Raw genomic sequence first — 21301 nt, 5'->3', positions numbered from 1 at the left:
CCTCCTCTACACTCCCCCTGTGGTCGGTTCATCGTCCACTTCTGCTTCTTCTTTTGTATTTATTTCTTTAGATTCTTGTTCATCGTCTTCAGGGTTTGTACATGATGGTGTGAATGTGTGCGTCTTTGGAGTTCATATTTTTATCACACCCTTCAAACTTCCTGTTTTTACATGTTCATCTTTGTTCCATGTCATTAGCTGGCATTGTCCGTTTGGGCTGCAGTAGATCCATTTCCCTTCATACTTTCTTCGTTTCCTGGGATATGTAAACTTTGTTCCTTCTGGCACAAATTCACTAGCCTTCACAAAGTCTCTTATTTCTTCATCAGTCAAATCTCTGGGCTTCCATCCTGGTTCGACATCGACCATTATTTTCATCCAAATGGCTTTCTTCGAGGTTTTTTGGCACTGTGTGATGATTATCTTGATAACACAGCATCCTAGCAGTATTATTGCTAGTAAGACTCCCAGAAACTTGAATATATCTGCCATCGATTGTGGGACCCATGAGAATAGGGCTCCAAACCAGCTGTCGTCGTCCACCTCATCACTTTCATCGATCATCTGGTTCTTTAGGTTTGTCAACATACCTATGGCTTCTGTTAGGGTTCCATTTTCTTCATCGTACGATGGTGTAAATGTGCAACACGATTCTCCGATTTTTGCGCAAACACCTCCATCCATTGCAGTGATCATGTCTAGTACATATCTGTTCTGGAGTTCCTCTTTGATCGCGTTAAATCCCTTTATAGTAGAGTTGATGGTCTGCAATAACTCCCATCTGGTTATCTGCAACCATTTTGTATTTACACCAACTTGGACGTGGGGCAGGCGTTGTTTGTGAATACTGTTGAGGCGAGGCTAAACAGTCTGTGCTCGTAAGGGATTGCATGGAATGCTTCTTCTGATTTGGTAGAAAAGTAATTCTCTCTCTTCATCCGGGATACCAGTCCCACAGATCTCCTCTTCCTTAGATGAGCATCTGCTTTCGGGAACCTGTCAATACTCAGGTCAATTTTCGGGATCACTAGTGCAGGAACGTGGATGTTCACTAGTGTGCATATGCCTCCCCAATTTTTCGGCAATCTTATGTATGCCTTGGTTCCACACAGTAATGGTCCATAATAACTGGGTTCCTTGTGTCATTCCTGGGGCCTCATAAATTCGTCTGCAGTTTTGATTCTTCCCCATCTTTCTTGGGCCGTTGCTTCTGAAGCATAGTTTTGGGCTCTCCAGTGGTACTATTTGCAGGGGTCCTCCTCTGTCCTTGACCCATGTCAGCTGTTTTACCAACTTTGGCCACAGAGGTTTGCATAACCTCTGCGAATTCTCTATTGCTTCTCGGCAGGCTCCAAAGACCATCAAAGCTCGGCAGATTACTACTCCTTCTTCCTATCCATCTGGGGAAACCACTGTTCCCCAAATCTGCATTTGGCCTCTGTTCTTCCAAATTTGAGCCTCTTCTGCAGTTTTTCCTTGAACGTTCAGTCTCGGGTTTATTTCCCATCTTATTCCTGATCCTTTAACTTCAGGATTCTCGTATCTGATCACGTGATTCCTAGTGTGTGTCCTGTTTCATGTTTTAATGTCCTGGACGTAGCCATCTTCATCTGGGTGATCCTTTTCGTTGGCGCATATCAGTGAGGTGTCTCTTCCCATAAATTGTCCTCTGGTGTTGCACATTGCTACATGTGACATACAGTGTGCTTTGGGGACATCAATTTCTACAGCCACGAAGATCTTGGATTTTGCCATGCTGTACGGTAGGAGTGCACAGACAAAGCATTTTCCTTCTGATTGCCTTTGTCCTACTTCCTTCATGTGCTGATACCATATGTTATTTCTGAGATGGGCTGTGCTGTCCAGGTAATCGTTGAGTTCGTTGTTATCTTCATGCGGGCTTCTCTTGATTCTCAGCGTTGTTCTGTAGTTTGCTATGGCTATATCTTTAAATGCGTCTGTGCAGCTTTTCCACTCTGGGTGTCTCGGTGGAGCCGGTTGCCTTGGCTGTATCACTGTGGTAGGAGAAGGTTTTGTGTTCCCTTTCCTTCTCTTTTGGAATTTTTTATAGACTTCCTCTAACCACCATTAGCTCACCAACTTCCCAACGCGTGGCTGTGTTGTAGTACTGGTGCTTGTTCCTTGTGTTGGAGCTGGCATGCTTGCTGTTAAGTCGCTGTAGTTTTATTTCTCAGCTCCTTGTGCAGTTTCTTTGCTCTAATTATGAACGGGAACAAATGATTTATCAGCAATTGTGTTTTCTCTGTGAGTTCCCTTGTGGTTACTTCTGTTCTTTTGAGGGATTTTGCGATGCCCTCTCTCTTTGGATTTTCGCTTGGATCCTCTTGGTTGCTTCCATTAGTTTCTGGAACTGGTTGTTCGGTAGGCAGTCTCTTATTTTCTGTTGCCATTGTTCGAGGTTCTGCAGCCATTGACACTTGCCCGTGTTTGTGTGTATTCAGAGTGTGTGCGTGTGTAGTGGACATTGCTATGTTTTCATTCATTCTGTGCTGACCTTGTCTCCAGCTTTTCTCTTTATTCATCACCTCGAGTGTGTATGTGTCACTGCGAATTGCATTACATTTTCGTTTGTTAACTTTACCATCAGTTTTCCTTGGAACTGGAATAACTATATAGGGTCTGGGTGCTTTCGTGGGACCCAGGCGTTCATTATCTGGCGGGTGCACTGAAATTGGGACACTTCGTGCTCCAATAAAAAATGCAGTTCTTATAGTCAAAGACAGAAATTCAATGATAATGACTACGCATATACACATTATAGACTTGTAGGACAGTTGGCAGCATTACCTTCCAGGGAAGCGGGGGCGCCCTTCTGTTGGTGGTAAAACCAAGTTACTGTTCCGTGCCCCCATCTCGAACATAAGTCTATTTTCAGCGTTTACTTCTTTTATTACTCTGATTTTGTTGCTCAAAAGTTCGTGAATTTCTAAAGAGACGAGTGCCCCTTAAGTGTCCCCCATCTTGTAAGTGATGAAGGTAGTCTCTGGATATAGAGTATGGTTCTTTTGCTAGACTATGGAAAAAGGTTAGGCTTGCATTTTTGGCACGTCACATTCATTATGCATATCTATGATAGGTAAGATCCCGGTGCAGTCCTCGAATTTGCTTTGGTCCTGAGGACCTGCTTGAACCTATTCAATGCGAAGGAATGAAAATATGGAACTGCTAAAAATCACACAAAAATAAAATGTCGTAAAAATAAAAACAAAAATAAAAATAAAAGTAAGCATGGAAAAATAAGAATAAAAATAAGGAAAAATAGAAGAAAAAATAAAAGCATAAAGAAAAATCAGATGGTGTAGTTCTCATTTCTGCTCATCTCGATCTGTCCCTTGGTGAAAAAGACAATGACCTGTGTCTCTATATCCTCGATCTGTCCTATGGCGGAAAGATAAAGCACTGTCTCTCTGTCTCTTCGATCTGTCCCACGTTGGAAAGTCTCACTGGAATCTCCTTAGTTATTCGCGCTGGAAAGTGGACAGCTCTACCTGGAGCGTTATGCCATGGAGGAGCGTGCCCATGTGTGGGATATTGGCTGGATCTCTGAGGAAGGTGATGACGTCAACATCTGCAGGCCTTCCCACCATTTCCGGATAGTCTGTGATTAGTCTGAATAGGACATTATGGGCCAGCTAGGTGTCCTCGGACGATAGGGGCATTTGTCCAGTTATGCTGGGTCCTGATCACAAGCTTTTCTTTTGACTCGAACAGACTCTGCACTTTCCTGTTGCGTGGATTACCACTAGGTAATTTAGTTTAGTCCACAGCTGGTTCAATTCTGCTAGGTTTCTTGGGTCTCTGATGAAAGTGCGTGTGTCCATGGTTCTTCTGACAAGTGCCAGACACTTCTCAATTATTTGAAAGAACAGTGTGAAGGTGAGTTCATCAATGTCTACCGGCGGTGGAAGCATTTGTGTCCTTTTCGCTGTGCTCTGGTAGCTCGGTGACGGCTTCCGCGATGACAGTCAGCAGTTGGCAGATTGCTTTCTTGTTAGCAAGATCTTGAATAAAGTCTGTGACACTGGTTTTACTACTTGAGCGTGACGTGATTTCAAAAGTTCATTTTATCAACGTTGTTGTGGCTTTGTATGTGTAGTTCTCTTCTTCACCCTGCAACTGTGATGCACAGAGTGTCCGTATTATTGTTCTTATTCACCTTTCTATGCTTTGAGGAAATGTCTTGTTTAAAAGCCACAATTTATAACAGAGTTCCTTTGCCTTTATTTTGCTGCTCATGCGTCCTTCTTCCTCGCCATGGACCTTTTCTGCACGTGCTGAGGTTCTTCCCTGTCGTCTGTGGTTTCTTCATGGTTAGATGCAGTTGGAGTGCTCTCCCCTATGTATGGCTTAATGTCGTTTAGGAAGAGCCATGCCCTTCTTCCCTGAAGCTTGACGGCTGTAGGGGTGCAGTCTTCCACGATGAAAGGGCCATTGAATCGTGGCTCGTCCCACCTTTTCTTTGTAAAGTTCCTTATAAGTACAGCATCACCAGGGAATATGAGAGGTGCACATAGACTTTGAACGGGGTCTGTTTTAGCACTTCCTGTTGTGTTTTGTGCTGCGCTACACCCTTTTCTCCGTCGTTGCAGCTGGCCTGAAATGACAGAGATGCTGGATGTCACACAGTTCAAGTAATCCTGCATCTCTGTCCCCAAGACCTCTTTTATTGGCTGGGCATCACATATAGCTCTTTCTCAGGGGGTACGAGGGGTCCTCATTCTTCTGCCCATGACTATCTCGTGCGGCGTGAGATGATGGTCAGAACCGGGTTGGTTCCAAAGTGCATACAATGCCAGTGGTAGACAGCGCAGCCATCCCTTTTTTAATGTGAGCTTCAACTTGGCTATTCTCTCTTTTAGCAAGCCGTTGAGCCTCTCACATATGTCATTCCCCTCCGGATGATACGCCGACGAGAACTTGTGCTTTATACCAAGCAACAAGCTGATTTGCTCGAACACTGAATTGACAAAGTGAGCCCCATTATCTGATCTCATTACCTCACACACCCCCCATCTAGGTAACACTTCCCTCACCAGAAATTTGGCAGCACAGGTAGAGTCTGGGTGTGTACAGGGACCTGCTTCTATCCATCTAGAGAATGGACACACCACCACAATTAAATACCTGTACCCATTGCACACTTGAATCATGTCGACATAGTCAATGTGCAAGTGCTGGAATGGCCCGTTGGGCCAGGGGATAACTCCTCTCATTACTTTTAATGTGTGCCCAGCAGTGATTTGCTGGCAGATAATGCAGTCCATCATGAAAAATGCAACATGCTCTGCTAAATTCGGTGTAAACCAGTCTTCTGCGAGCGTTGCAGCGAGATTTACTTTTGTCATATGTATAGGGTAGTGTAATTGCTCCAATGCTACCTTCAGTAGGGCAGACAGGCATTACTGGTTTACCAGTGCTGTCTTGCCTCCACAATCCGTCAGAGGGGCTTAAAGATCACCCTCGACACTTCCATAAATTCTTTTCCTCTTGAGGTACCTCCCCCTGGAGCTCCATCAGCTGAGTCTGCCCCATGTTGCTATAGGCCTCGGGTGTGTCTCGTGTTACCATCATCCTTTCATGGGTACGTGCCACCTCTACGTCCATGATTGTTTCACTCTTGGATGGCATATGCTTCGCTTCCGTGTCGGCTTCACAATTTCCACGTGACACGAAATCCATCCCTTTGGTGTGGGCGGTGCATTTCACGACCGCTATGCCCACTGAGAGCTGTAGTGCTTTTATCAGGCTGTCCAATAATGCTGCATGTTGCACTGGCGTGCCGTCTGCCCAAAGGTAGCCCCTCCTTTTCCAACGTGCTAGGCCTGTGTGCACAGTAGATGTCACATAGGCGGAGTCACTGTACACCGTTACTTCATCTTGGTTTACATGATTCTCAATGGCGAGTATTAGTGCCACTAGTTCTGCAGCTTGTGCTGAATAGTGAGATGGTATTCGTGCACTGACGAGTATCTGAAACCCTCCATTTGCTAGGTGTTTCACCACGGCCAAGTCTGTGTATCTTTGTCCATCCTCTTGGTCGATTCTTGATGAACCGTCAATGAACACGATCTCACCACCTGCCAGGGCATTTTCCTTTACCCTGGGGATTTCATCATAGAATTCCTCATAATTCGCACAGTCATGTACAGGTTCTCCTTCTGTGACTGGCTCAGCTATGAACGTAGCTGGGTTTACTGTTTTACATCGAACTATTTTGATAGAGATGATCACCTTATATGCGGATGCTCTCTGAGATGTCAGCGTGCCCTTTGGTTTCTCTATTATGGCGAATAATGAGTGTTCGACGTACAAAGTCATGGAGCACCCCATTACAATGGATTATGCCTTCTCGAAGGGGAATTTTGTTCGCATGGGAAGTGGCCTCTCATAACCGGGTCCAGACTCCCGCTGTAATACGCTAAGGGCTTATACCCCAGCGAGGATCGCTGAGCGAGTACTGCCGTCATAAAATTGCCATCGGTGTGTGAAAACAGGTAATATTCCTTTGCATAATTTGGTATCCCTAGAACTGGGGCCTTACAAATCACCCCCTTGAGTTCTGCAAACCCCTTCTCCATTGCCTCAGTCCATTCCATTTATTCTTTTGTCGCCTGTGCCTTTTTTAGGGCCTGAAGCAAGGGCTTGGTATATGAGCTATAATCGAAGACCCATGCTCTGACATAATTGCACAGGCCTAAGAAGCTTTGCATTTGTTTTATCGTGAGCAGCTTAGCCGTGTTCATGATAGCTTCAGTCCTTTCTGGGGTTACCTTTTTCCCTTCATGTGAGATTAGCTGGCCTATGTACAGCACCTCTTGTTGACAGTATTGAAACTTTTCCTTATCAACTTTATGTCCTTTCTCAGCCAAGATAGTTAGTAGCTGGACAGAGTCGTGCCTGCATTGTTCCTCATTGACGGTGCAGATCAGAATGTCGTCCACATACTGCAAAACGACACTTTCTACCGCAACATTGCTTAGGTCCATTTGCAGGACTCTGTTGAAAATGGACGGAGACTCACAATACCCCTGTGGCAACCTTGTGCTTTTCAGACGCATTTGTCTGAAAGTAAATGATGTCAGGTCTTGCAAATCACGGTGCAACGGGATTGAGAAAAACGCATTTTTGAAGTCAATAACCGTGAAATATTTTGCCTCAGTGGGTATGTTGCATAAAATTGTGGATGGACCCTCCTTTCGATTTCTAGACGGGGTAAATCACTGTGTTGCAAGGTGATTCTGACGTCACTAGGATGCCCTGCTCCATCATAGCGGAAATTGTCTTTGCGATCCCTTCATCTGCTTCTCTAGACATGGGATATTGTCACGCTCTTGGTAGAATTGCTCCCGGTTTCAATTTAATTTTCACTTCACCTGCCCCCTTCAAGAGGCCCACGTCATAGGGCACTGTTGTCCATACTGTGACAGGTACTTGGGCCATGTCATCATCAAAGTATTCTGTACGTATCAGTGCCAACATCATTCTTTGTGGCACTTCTCGTTTGATCATTTTGACCCAAAATATGAGACTCACTTCCTTCCTTGTCTCTTCTAGGTCATGGTATTCTTCGAATAGATCGTCATCGGTGACGCCAGTCACTCGATACCCTTCTTCGATGGTGATAATCGCGCACCATTGTCTACCTCCGTCATCGTATCCTTCGACCAATACCACTATCCCTCGCACTGCGGCAGATTGTATCATTAAGGGAAATACTTGTCCCTCTTCTTCATGCATCGGTATTCTTGGTCTGAATAGGAACTCATCAGGTGTCCTCATAGTTCTATATGTGAAGCCTGGCAATCGCGCCATGAGCAACCGCACGCCATATGCGAAGACTTCTGGCTCTAACGGTATAGCTCTCATGGCTACACGTCCTGAGTATGCTCTGATCATTTCGCACACGTTTGAATAATGCATTCCAGGAGTAGAGCACACTATACCATTCTCAGTAAACGAGATTGTCATATTCAACTTTGTCATCAAGTCCAGTCCCAGGACGTTTACTGGGGTCTGACGTGAATACAATAAGGGCACACTCATTTCGCACTCTCCTACAGAGACTGGGAGATTATCCATAAAGGGAACTCTACTGTGAGCTCCCGTGAAACTCTGAGTATCTATCGCCTCGCCGGACAAGGAAAACTTGCCTTCTCGTATGCACAAGCACGTTGCACCCGTGTCAACTAACAAGGAATATTCTTTACCCCCTATGACATTCACCCTAGGTTCCCTATGAGGGTCTGGTGTCACTGATAGGATAGAGTACATCAGAGTCCCCTGTGAGCTGTCCTATTTCATGTATAAGTTGGGTCCATTGTATACTTGTGGATTTCCCCCATTTCCAGGGTTGACTCCCCCTCCGGAGTTAGTGCCCTGAGGCATTTGCGGCGGTGCCTGTTGGGATTGTCCCTGTGGCAAGTTCCCCACATTCGAGTGTTGAACCCCTTGCTGCGCACTTTGCTGCACTGTGTGATTCTGCGCACCGCCTTGTTGTAGGACAGCAAGCTGATTCACCATGCCTGTTCCCATTCCTTGGCCGTTCTGCCACATGCCTTGGTTTCTGCACACATGTGCCACATGTCCTGTCATTCCACACAGCCAACACACTGGCGGTGGTCAGGCCATCTGTCCATCTGGCGTAGCTGAACTGCCAATCTGCGCGTTTTGAAATCCACCTTGGTTGGTCTGAAAACCTCCCTGGTTACCTCGAAACCCTCCCTGGTTACTCTGCTATCCTCTTCCTCCGAAACCCCTACCCCTCGGGTAAAATCCTGCGCTACCCTGGTTATTCTGGGATGGGTTAACTGTTGATTGTGTGCTTGGTTCACCTGGGCTCGTCAACATGGCTCCCTCGAGAGCATACTTTGAGAGTTTCTTTTGCACCAGCTTCGCCTCCTCAGCCTTACGAGTTGCCTCCTTTTTTCATTTTTTTTCTTGTAACAATCTACAGTAGTGTGCAATTGTTAACTGTATTTCGGCCCAAGGTTTAGCTTCAACACCCACTAATTTCTTGAGCTGTTTTTGCACCGGTTTGGGCAACCCTTGACACAATATGTGGTAGAACACAGGGATATATTTCTTCCAAGACTCATGCGTTTCGAGCACCCACGTGTCTTGAAAATTCTGGATATAAATCAACGGATCCTCTGACTCTTTCTTTTTTCGAGTCATTATAGCTCCCATATCAGAAGTGTCTGGGTATAACGTTCGTAGCACTTTCCACACTGCTGCTCTACAATTGTTAAATGGCGCTCCGTCATAGGAGGTGTTAATTATGGTTACCCTAGGGTACCCTGACCACTTCCATACATCGTCTGCCCTTTCACCAAGTATGGTGATCAGAGGCCCTTAATGTCACCTATAGCTAAGGTGACGCCCCCTGTCATTTTCTCTAACTCATGTATCCACTTCCCGGCTCCTGATGTCAGCATTGGAAGCTTGTTTTTCAGGTTTTCTCGATCCGTGTGTGGCCATGGAATATATTGTGGTCTTGCTGCCCCCTTTTCTAGCAGCAGAAATTTGAATGCGCAGTCTTCCTTCTCTCTTCCCATAGCTCTCCTGTCTACCGCTGGGGTAGCATTCCCACCTTGCCGTATACCTGGCAATGCCTTCAATCTGTCTGCATAGGCAGGTGCTGACGCCCCCCTCTGACCGTGGGGTGTTCCTTCATGTTGGCCGGACTGTGCGGCTGACTTCGGTGTCCTAGGTGCGGACTCACTGGCGTCTGACCATCGTACCCCTTGGTCCCTTGGGAGCCGCTTTTTGCACCGTCTCCCTTCTTCGTGTGCCTCATCCTCCGTTTCCCCACCGGAGTCAGATTCTGAATACTCCCAGTTTACACAACTCCTTGCATCATCTTCATTCTGCCCAATCTCCAGCCTGTCTAGGGACAGTCCCCTGCTCCCACTACTTCGAGTGACATCCTCAGTGTCATACAGCTGAGTGCTCTCCAATCGCTCGTCTTCCCTTCCCCCTTGGGAAATTTGTTCCAGCCCCATCGCATCATATATTTTATCAATCATTTCCCCGATGCTTCTGATGTCGCAGTCATCTTTAATATTTGTCCCACTTGTACCTTGCACTGAGTCGTTCGCAGGAAAGAATTCTTCTATGTCTTCCCATTATACAACAGGATTGGGTTTTTTAACTTCCCGTTCCAAATATTCAAGATCCCGTGCCCTCTGTTTGCGCTTAAGTTCTACTTCCTCATCTATTTCCTTGCGCTTCCTCGCTTCTTCTCTAGCCTTATCTACTTCCCTCATCATTTTGTTTCTACGTTCCTTTGCCCTTCTAATTTCCTCATCTTCTCTTCTCTTCACTCTCTTCTCACGTACCCTTTGCTCTTCTTCCAACCTTTGCTTATTCTGTTTGTGCTGGTCATAGGCTGCCTCCTGTTTGCGATCAAGCGTGCTCGTCGCGATATGGTTGTTCTCGCCTCAGCCTATCCTTCCTTCTTATCCTTTCGTCCCTTATTTCCATCTCTTTTCCTCTCTCCCTCCTTTGCGTCTCATCAGACCTCTCTCTCGGTCTCACACCATCACTTCCTTTTCCATCAAGTTTCAACAATATTTGTCCTCCCATCCATTCGTCTTTTGCAAATGCTATCTCATCAGTTCTGTCTCCACTTCCTTTCCATTTCTTTCCCTCTCTCTCCTTAATGAGAGGTGCACAACTCTGTGCCTGGTCCTTCCTTTCATCATCGCGTCTCTCCTTGTCCCTCGGGACTGCGGAGGCAAGATTGTTTTCCTGTTCCTTTCCTTTATTGTCGTCACTACTGTATGTAGGCGACTCATATGCGGGATTGCTATTCCCTGTGGCTGCCTTAAGTTGTCTTAGCGGGTAGAGTCCCTCTGACTTGCTTCCCTCGATGACTGGCTCAGGCAGGGCTGGTGGCGCGGTAGGCGTCTCACCCCCCTCCGTGCATATTTTTAGTATCCAGTCTGCGGGCGGTTCTTCCTCCTTCGTCTGTTCAAACATTTTGCAAAGTTCTAGAACAGCGAGGCGTTTCTCTAATTTTTTTCCCATATATGTGCCATGCAGGTAAGTCATCATATGTTGTAAAACGGCTTTAGATAGGGACCCATTCTGTGGCCAAGGCACAAACATCTTGTGGGCAGTACCCTTAACCCACTCTATGCTGTACTTTTTAAGTTTAGGTGCATGTTTAGGTAACTGCTTACACAGATGTGCAAGTGGGGTAACCTCTTCCATTCTCACTTTCGTTACCACCAGTATTTATGCAGCTTTTACCTATTAGCGAGCACCAAATACGCAATCCATTCTTTTCCCACCAAAATTTATACTATCAATTTACTCAAAAACATCAATTCATTGGCGATTCCCTCTTACTTACGGAATCGCGTAAAACCAAATTTAATTTCAAACAACCAATAATGCAGTTCTTTTACATTTGACGTACAACAGAACACATATGACAGACACTTGACAGACTAGACGGACACCAGCTGGTCATACATATACCTGCCTTCTAATTAATACCCCGACATGGGGTTTAAACAAACTCCTTTGATGCACCTTTAAACGTCACCATAGTCTAATTGTCCCTCATTATGTGGGCTATGAGTTCACGTTTTGTTCTGACTGCTGTATTAAAGCGCAGGAACAAGGCAAATCCTTTCGTTTTTATCTCAGGTGCCCCCCAGGTAACCATTCGTTTTTCCCTCGGGTGCCCCCCTGGTAACTACTTTTTATCTCGGGTGTCTATCCCGGTAACCATTTTTATCTCTTATGCTCGAGTCATTACCCGTTATATATATATATACAGTCTTCTCTACGTCTGACTATTTTATTTTTTCTCCGCCACCCTCCGTTACCTTTCCATTGCTTGTTCTAATGCCTACAAGACATTTGCCAAAGTACCGAGTCTATTGTTTCACTCACCACTCGTATCTTTTCCTCTCTGGAACCTCGGGATCACTGCCCCTTCCTCTTCAGCCTCTTGCGGTCTTTTCGTCCGATTGGCTGCCCGTGGGAATGAGAAGGGTTATGCTTGGAAAGGCGGGTTCCTTCACACCCAGTGCAGATTTTATGGACTTACACTATCATTGTCCACGGGAAGCTTCTCAGTCTACTCAGTTGGAATGGCGAAAAGACTTGTGATATTGCCGAAAGCCTAGAGTTACTTTGTGCCGTCGGTCTATAGGTGTCTTAGAATTATATAATCAATAATCAATAATTGATGGGCGAAACCATCCTCACGCTACCAAGTGTATAGGAGGGCGGTTTTGTCCACTGACGGGCCCATAGGTCAGTGCTCACCCTCTAGTACCTGTAAAATAATATAGCTGCACCATGTGAGGAATGGGGTGCAGTATTCACTTACTCCAACACGACTCAATAACGAGGACTCAGTAGTTTGGCAAAGGGAAGTCCGTTTAATGACAAGTAACTCAAACAGGGAAACAATTGGAAATCAGCATCATGGTGATCGCCTGTCTCGCTTCAACTTCCTCGAACTTCAGTTGAACAGCAACTTTTATACATAAAACTTATCATCACTGACGTCTAACTCTACAAATTTGTCATGCAATATAATTGGTTAGAAAAGGTAACTTAAGTATAGGTGCTATATCTGTATAAGATAACAGAGCATGCAGATTGGATAACTCTTATCGGGTGGGCATCTACGCCCAACTCTCTACATCACGCGTGGTAGACGTCACTACAACTACGACGTCCCATTGGTTCTACTATATATAGGACCCTAGATAACTTGGTCCATTGTGATTGGGCAGGTTACACCCCTAGACGTAAATCTCCATTTTAATTAGCAGCATGCAGACTGAGCACCCAGGTGCCTAGTGTCCCAAGATTCACCCTGCCACCCTTCCATTAATCAGGGCTTTTGAGCTTTGTGTCAATTAGTTGGCTGGGTATGGCCTCAAAACTGTAGCCTCTTATCTGGAGAAGTTATGGCACCCTTGGATCTGGGTGACATCAGACACTGGTAATTCTTCGCGCCTGACTGGTCACATGTCTGTCCACCCTGAATCTGCTTCAGTTTCCAGCTTTACGTGTATTTGATTCTTCTTTTAGTCTTGCCACCTGCCTGGGCCCCTCTTATCTTGACCTTCACGGGGCAGGCTGGTATGCTCTGAAGTTTCGATTCTCTAGCATTGCCGCTCTCCCCCTTTCCTTGGGTTGACCTTGAATTCCCAGGCATGAGCTGCTCTTTGTTGAGTTTCGATTCCGCTCTTCTTTCTGGCTTCAGCTGGAATATGAAACCTGGCCTAGTAGGCCTCTGGCCGCCTGGGAATACTTCTGCTTAAAAAATGGAGTCGCACTTGTATAATGTGCCTTATTGAGGTAGATATATGGTTGGCGCTTGCCGCTCTATTCTTCTACTAAGCACTGCAAGCTGTATCGTTCTCTTAGCTTCTTGCGTTTCAAGCCTATTTACACACGTTAACTGGTTGGTTACTTCCATCTTGTCTCATCACAACGTTTCCTTATGGTTTAACATCATCTCTTTCCTGTGTCCATTACATCTATTTTTCATAGCTGCTCGCACTGGCGTGCTATCCTGGATAGCCGCTTTCGTTCATTCGCGAGTCTGTCCAGGCCCTTGTGTCATTTCCACTGGCCCTCCATTAAGGCTCTTTGGGTCTCTTCGTGGACCGTGTGTAGGTACTCTTCATTTCGTCTCAGCTGCTGGTATGGTTGTCTAAGAGGGTATTGTGCAGCCCATGGCTATCTGTTTATGGGTGCTTCAACGGGTACGGCTCTTCTGATGTACACTGGGCAGAGTCCCAACGCGTCTCTCTGTTGGTTCATTTGCTCTTCATACGTCACATACCTTGGCGAGTATGCTCTTGGTACCTCGAACTGGGGGGGCAGGGGTGCAGGCCATGCTCGGGACCTCCTCTACAGTCCTTCAAACACAAAAAGTGCAGGTACTCAGGACAAGCAAATACCTGCTCCTTTAAAGCACTGAACTACGCTGTATGCAAGCAGTATTTTTATAAAACTATCACTGCATAAGCTGGCTCAGCAGCGCATCATCTGGTGGTGAGATTAGCATTTAGACAAGCAGACCTGGATAAGTATGGATTATCGATGGGAAAGCCTGCGATTCCCGGAGACACAGAGGCTGAGTCACATAGAAGTGACTCTGACTTACCCTTGATTTAAGCCCAGGCAGGGTATTAGGTTTCGCCGAGAACGTGCTGCAAATCATTCTGGCGTACTCTTGGTTTACTTCTGGCATGGCAGGGGCACAGAGTCACTCCTGGGGAATTCTTTGTGAATTGGCCCTCTTGTACCTATGGGTGGGGTGTAGAGATGCCAGTATCTGCCCAGGTCAGTGGGTTAATGCACCCCTCTATCACTCATACCTTTCATGCCCTTATTATCTTATATTTTTTGGGGTATTTTAATTTCCCCATGCCTCCCATCTGCCCCATGGTCATTTTGGACCGCATCACTCTTCTGGCACTTCTGTTGCTCACTCTTATTTCATCATGAAGTACTGCATTCACTGCTTTGGTGGCCTCAAGACACCCTTTATTTTTTTAATTTGTGCATTCAAGGTCTTAAATTAATTGACGCTATACAAACAGGATTCCAAACAAAGATGCATTCAATTGTTATAAATGTCAAGTGAGCACAAGTCGCCAGAACAGATAATCCAGCATGGAGTGTAGCGCCACGCGCCAATGAGCCGGGTTTACTTATTCAAATTGCTTCTCAAGAGGGCTCAGATTGCCCCAAATCCCTGTGGTTCACCCTGATAGCCCGAGATTGCCCTTGCATCTTCCAGATTGTACTGGTTTCTGAGCGCTGCTCCTCTGCAGGTGAGAGACACTGTCGTCGGTGCTCTCCTCATCTAAATGTTCACCCCATTTGAAAGCTGACCCAGTCCCTCACCACCCACATCACAAAAGCGCACAGCTATCACTCACTGCCCGGCCTGCTAACACCTGGCATGGAAAATGGAGTGCAGGTGGGAGTGCCGTTTATCTATTCCATGCTATTAGGTAAATCGGGCACCTCCTTCCTTTCAACACTGCCAAACATCTCTTAACCACTCTTGTCTTCTCTAAACTGGACTACTGTGCCAGCATTTTTGGTCTCCCAAATTATGCTTTTTGTCCTCTTGACAAGATCATGAACTTTTCTACCACGATTCTCTTTGATCTTCCTCACTTCACATCTACTTTCTCATACCATCATCAGGCTGGATAGCTGATTATGCAAAACCACGCCAGATTTTAATTTCTTCTCCTGGTTCAGACATCTATCCATGGTAAGGACCACTGTATTTATCTTCCTCTTTCCAGCTATACAAAACTCGTAATCTCTGTTCTGCCTCCTTGACTACCCTTGTGGCTCCTCGCCCTCTCTGTGCTTCCCCTCGCTTCCGCTCCTTCGCTCTTCTTGCTCCACTTGCATGGAAATCTCTTCCCTGGACATCGAGAAAGAGTCCACACGGATTTGTTCAAAACCAAACTAAAAGTCCACCTCTTAGTCTCTGAGTTACCCTCATAACCTAACTCTCATCTGCCTACTAGCTAACATATTTCCCTTGCCTCTAACCTGCCTCTGTCCCTCATTTCCTCTGCATCCACTCTAGCACTTCAGCCATCATGGTCACATTCCGAGCACAGTTGGCCGTACCACCTCAATGCACTTAAAAATTACCAATGTTCATTGTCCTTAATCTAGGTATGTCCACTTATGTATTGTCCCGAGTGATGCTTCCATTTACTCCCCTTCCCAACCTGGTCAGAATGTCCCTCAAACTCACCCCATTGTAAGAAGCTCACGGCTTCCCGTCCAATTTCATTTCCTTTCTATTGTACGTTCCTTTGTTACCAAAAGAGCATTGTTCTTCCTGTATATACATATACATACATATACAAAACAACTCTTTGGGGAAACATTAAATTTACTGGGGACCACTAGGTTGTACAGATGTCCATCTGAAGAGTTCATATAGGTTAATGAGCTAGGAAGAAATACAATTCTCACAGTGTCTTCCAATTGATTCTTTTGAGGTCTTGATGACCACCAGTGTTGAAAGTTGATAAGAGATGATGAGACATTGAGAAGGACTAGGAGGCATGGGGGTCCCCTTCATCCATTTAGTGGAGGCTGCCATCAATGATCGGTATGTTCGTCCTTTCAGTGGTGTAACTGATGCCAAACCGCTAGTAATGTTGTTGAGCATTTGTTCAGTTGCATGCTGTCTGCTTTCGTGATTATATTCCAAAGAAAGGGTGTAAGATTGATAAGTGATCAATTGGCAAGGTCATCAGTGTTCAATGTGTGCATCTGCATCAGTGCAAGGATAGATTATTTTGTACATTGATGGCAAAGGCGAAGGTGTCTAGGGGTGAGGGAAGCATTTATGTTAAAGACCATAGTGCAGGCTCTTGGGAGAGCGGTTTCATGATGCTTGATGGTAAAATGACATCTTCAAAGGAGGTGGCTTTTAGGGAGATAAATCGTACATTTGTGCCAATTTAACCTTTATACTGGTGCCTAGTGCCCAGCAAATACATTTAAGATTTTGAAGTCATCCGAGGGCAAAGACGGGCAATGGAGCACCAAGTATGAATAAGTCATGAAACACATGACGTTCTAAAGCTGGTAATGCAATATCAAGAGGTCTCCCATGGGCATTGCATTAACATAAGGGCTGGCACGAGACTCATCATCCCCTGAAGCTATGCCCAAACCGATTATAAGGCTGTGCAATAGTAACTACAAAAGGTCTATATGAGCAGGTGGATATAAGAACTTGCCACGTGAAAATTACATCTATGCAATTTAAGGCAATGAGGCTATATACCTCTCTCTCTATGAGAATATAGTGTGTCTGACCCATTTGGAGAAATTTGATTCTTTAATATAATATCTCCACCTCGTCGTTAATTATGTGCATTGCACATTTCCACGAATCACATTTTGAAGGCAGCTTCCTGATCAGTATACATTGCTGATTGGAATTAAGCACTTCTGTACCTCTGACATGTCAATTTGCTGTACAGTTGTACATTACATTACATTACTCAGTTTTAATGTGAATTTTGAACTTCCTCAAAGCACTCTTTTAAGTCGTCATTTCTCGTTGGTAGACTTCGCTGATAGTGAGAGGACACTTTGTAGCTCTCTCTAATGTCATCTTAAATGAGTTTTAAGTGCTATTTATGCTATGCTGTGCAACGTTACCCAGCTTTTGATGTGTATTTCTAACTTCACCAAATCACACTTTGAAGGTGTGGTTGTTCATGTATATCCGTTGCCACTTCTTGGAACGCTAAATTGTCATCTAGTAGAGTGTTACTCACCTTTTATGGCAATCTTGAAATTCCCTGAGTCACCCGTTTAAGGTTGAAGATAGATACATGGCACACCTTGTGCAACAAGGATCTAGAAATTGGAAAACGAGTCGAGGGGGTAATCAGAAGATACCACATGTAAGCCGCTGAAAGGGCTGCCTGGAATATGAAGCCCTGTGGCACTCCTTTCAAAGTCGATAGTATGTTGGCTGGCAGGCTAAGAGCCGTCTGAAATCTCACTCTAACTTCCTCAGGTGCTGTGCTCGCCAAGGAAGGGCATGGATCCGAATCCCTTATCATTTCTCCACAAAGTATACCCCGGTGTCGCCATGATGCCTCCCACACGCTTCACACAGTAACAGAATGATAATGAATGTCCTCTCCCCCGTCACAAAAGCCCCCTCACCTGTGGTTGGGGCAGCCCATGTCCATGGTGCAGTTTAAGCAGAGTTTGTAGTGAGCGATTCCAGTTGGGTTGGAAAGGTGTTAACCTAATAACTAGGTAGCGTTTGGATCCAACGCTTAACAGAAAATATTTTCACATCTTTTTGGAACTTGTCAAAGTCAGCATCAATTCAAAACGGCATTATTGTGTCACTGAGAGTTAATCCTTAAGCATTAAGGGAATCATTACGAGTTGGGCGGTATTCCGGTGGTAAATCTGAAAGAAAATCATCCAACTCAATGGGCCTCATTACGAGTATGGAGATAGTCATACCGGGTTCTAGGTCCGGGTCCGGCAAAATTGGATTTACTGGGCCATTCCGACCTTGGAGGGCCCAGTAAATCCCTTTCGTGGGACCTGGACCCGGTACATCTCCATTCCCATTGAGCCCACATAGGGCTCAATGGGAATGGGGAGGATGCTAACAACGGGCCCGTTAATGACGGGCCCGTTGTTAGTATCCTGGACTGCTAGCGGGTCCCGCTAAGGACACCTGGTCTGACCAGGCGTTCCTTAGCGGGACCCGCAGCAGACATCGTAATAGGGCGGCCCGTAATAGGGCGGCCCGTAATGAACGGTGCCGGTCCCTTACCGGCACCGTTCATTACGTGGCCGCCAGGGTCCTAATGAGGCCCTGTTACTGCCACTTCATCTGGCGGATTCAACCCCAGATTACAAGTGGTGGTGTCGGTCTTACTACCTATTCATCTGGAGTCCGTTGGACTCCATTGGAGATTATGTCAGAATTATCGTCAGCGGAATTACTGTTGCAGTAATTCTGCAGATTTTGCTGATTTTTCAGCGGAAAGTGGGAGGATTTACCTCCAGCATGACGCTGGAGGTAAATCTCCCTCTCCAGGGTCAAACTGGCAGTATGTTGGAGCAGGACAAGTGGTGGCAATTCCTGCACCACCATACTCAGAATGAAGCCCTAAGTACTTTAGAAGGGCATGTAGAAACAATCTAGCAGATTTAGGGCCTCATCACCTCTTATCTGGTGGTAAATCTATAGAATGACTGCAAAACTCAGTTACTGTTACAACTACTCCATCCCTTGGCATTGCGACAGGATCACGTGTGGTGGTAAAACAGTGTAAATCCCCATTTTTGGAGTCTAGAGGACTCCGTGAAGATTTCAAAATGGATTTACCGCAAGCTGTAATAGCGCACAATAAATCCACTGAGTTTTGGCAATAAAGTGGAAGATTTACCTCCAGCTTTTTGCTCGAAGTAAAAATTCAACCTCACTGCCAAATTCATTTTATGCTGGTGCAGTAATGCAGTGGTAAAGTGGCAGCAATGGAATTACTGCCAATTTACAACCATTTTAACAACACCTCGGTACTTGTAGTGAGGCCTTTAGTCTTTAATACGATCTTGTAACATCTTTAGGTTTTTCCCGAGCCTAGTTTTCCTGAACACAGTGGCAAACCTTCCATAATGGTTGATAGGGAAGGGGTGAGTGCCAAACTAATTACCATGGGGCAAGGGTGTGACAAGCAGCACTCACGTTAGTCATCTAAACTGTTCCGCGGTAGGGTGAGCCGTGGCTTCGCAGGCAGTACCAGTCTGCTCCTGCAGGGCAGCTCGTGCCTATTAGGCTTGCATGTGTAGTAGGACATAGATGGCCCTGCCTGCATAGACACTGTGCCTACAGATGCCAGGTTATTACTGATGTGTACCTGCCCATAGTCGACTCTGAGGACATCTGAAATTCAGAGCGGTGCATGCTGGGACTCTCAGAGCCTTCCAGAAGCCTTGGTAAAGGCCAGGCAGGTCTCAGGGAGAGAGCTGTCAATCAGTTCACTCCATGTTGGTGTCCTTGCAAAACCAGAATCCAAGTCAGAGGAGTACAGAGAGGCTGGGCTGCTGGGGATGAGGTGAAAAAGTAAACTTCAACAAAGGCATGTTTGTGTGCATGGGTGCCTGAGTGTGCGTGTGTATGACAAAGGGATGCAGAATGATGGGCAATGGGGCAGTTCAGAAGACAATGGGTTTACGTTGGGCACAATATGTTGTGAGAGTGACAAGATGCCAGCCAGTGACATGGCTGAAGGCTGAGAGCTTTCTAACTTTGTGAGGCAATATTGGGACAATGATAGTGGCATGGATTGGACCCATCAGCTGTGTGTCAGGTTTTGGGGGCAATGAGACTGGCCTGGTGCAAATCAAAAAGGTACTGGCCAATTTTGTGTGCAGAGTGGGGTGGGCCAATACTGTGAGCAATTAGCCTGACATGGGACAAACTCAGTGGCTATCAGGCAGTTTTGGGGGCAATGAGAGTGATGTGGGTCAAAGCCTTGAGCTTTATAATGATGTGTGGTAATATTGGGAACAAACCGAGTGATATGGGTTGGACCCAGGGGCTTTGGGGCTGTGTTGGGGGGCAATGAGAGTGATCTGAGAAAACACTGCAAAACTATTTGCTAGTTTTGCATTCATAGTAACATGTGGAAAAACTGGGAGTGATTATAGTGTCATAGGGCATCATAAGTGGCTATTGGGCAGGTTTGAGGGCAATGGGAGTGACATGTGGCCCAAGAAGGGCGTGTAGAGAGACATATGGTAAAAGCAGGGTCTATGGGCAGTTTTGTGGCAACGAGTGTGACATTAGGTGCAAAAGGTGATCACTAGATTGACATGGGGGAAAACAAAGGGCAAGGGAATCTGGTACCTGAAGTACTTTAATATTTCATATGTTCACCACCAGCAGTGCCAAGAAACCACACATTCCAATTGCACACAGAATTTTTGTTCATACCAGCAGTGCACAAGGAGGTGGCACCAGGAACTGTTATCACAATACAGCTAGATGTGGTAATAACACAAAAGGACAAGGTGATCTTACAGGGAGTCGTTGAGGACGGTATTGAATGGTGCACTGTCCTGTATATTGACCCCACCCATCACTTGACTAACTTGACTGGTTAAGAACTTTTTGATGACGACAAGGACATAGGAAAGATGGGGCATCATTACGCAGAAGGCGTTAGGGGGTTAGCTCTACCGGCCCCGTGAACCCCATAACGCCTCATTACGAGGCCCGCTCGCAGGACCCGCTAAGGATGCCTCGTTTTACCCAACGACCTTAGCGGGTCCCGCGGGCGGCCCAGATTGCTAACAGACCCGTTGTTAGCATGCTCCCCATTCCTATTGAGCCCTACGGGGGAATGGGGACTATTCTAAATGCTAAATGGGAATGGGGATGTACCGGGTACGGGTTCCCTGAATGGGGAAATAACGGGCCCTACAAGGTCGGAATGGCCCGGTATTTCCCCATTCAGGGAACCCGGACACAGGGTCGTAATGAGGCCCATGGTGTTTCATGTTAGCATACCATAGGGCTCATTATAAGTTGACCGAAAAAGTATACGGTACAAGTGCTAGTAATACTGTTAACCAGCACTTTTACCAGACCGGCCAAGTACCGGTTTGCCCGAACACATTTCTGAGGATTTTTTGTAATCTAATTGAACCCAATGATGAACTGTAAATTGCCCAATTTGATTTTGCCTGGACTCCCTCTAGT

This window comes from Ambystoma mexicanum, chromosome 2p, assembly GCF_040938575.1.
Source record: "Ambystoma mexicanum isolate Mex_15411 chromosome 2p, UKY_AmexF1_1, whole genome shotgun sequence".
In the NCBI taxonomy this organism is placed as follows: Eukaryota; Metazoa; Chordata; class Amphibia; order Caudata; family Ambystomatidae; genus Ambystoma; species Ambystoma mexicanum.
This window is presented reverse-complemented; position numbering follows the sequence as displayed.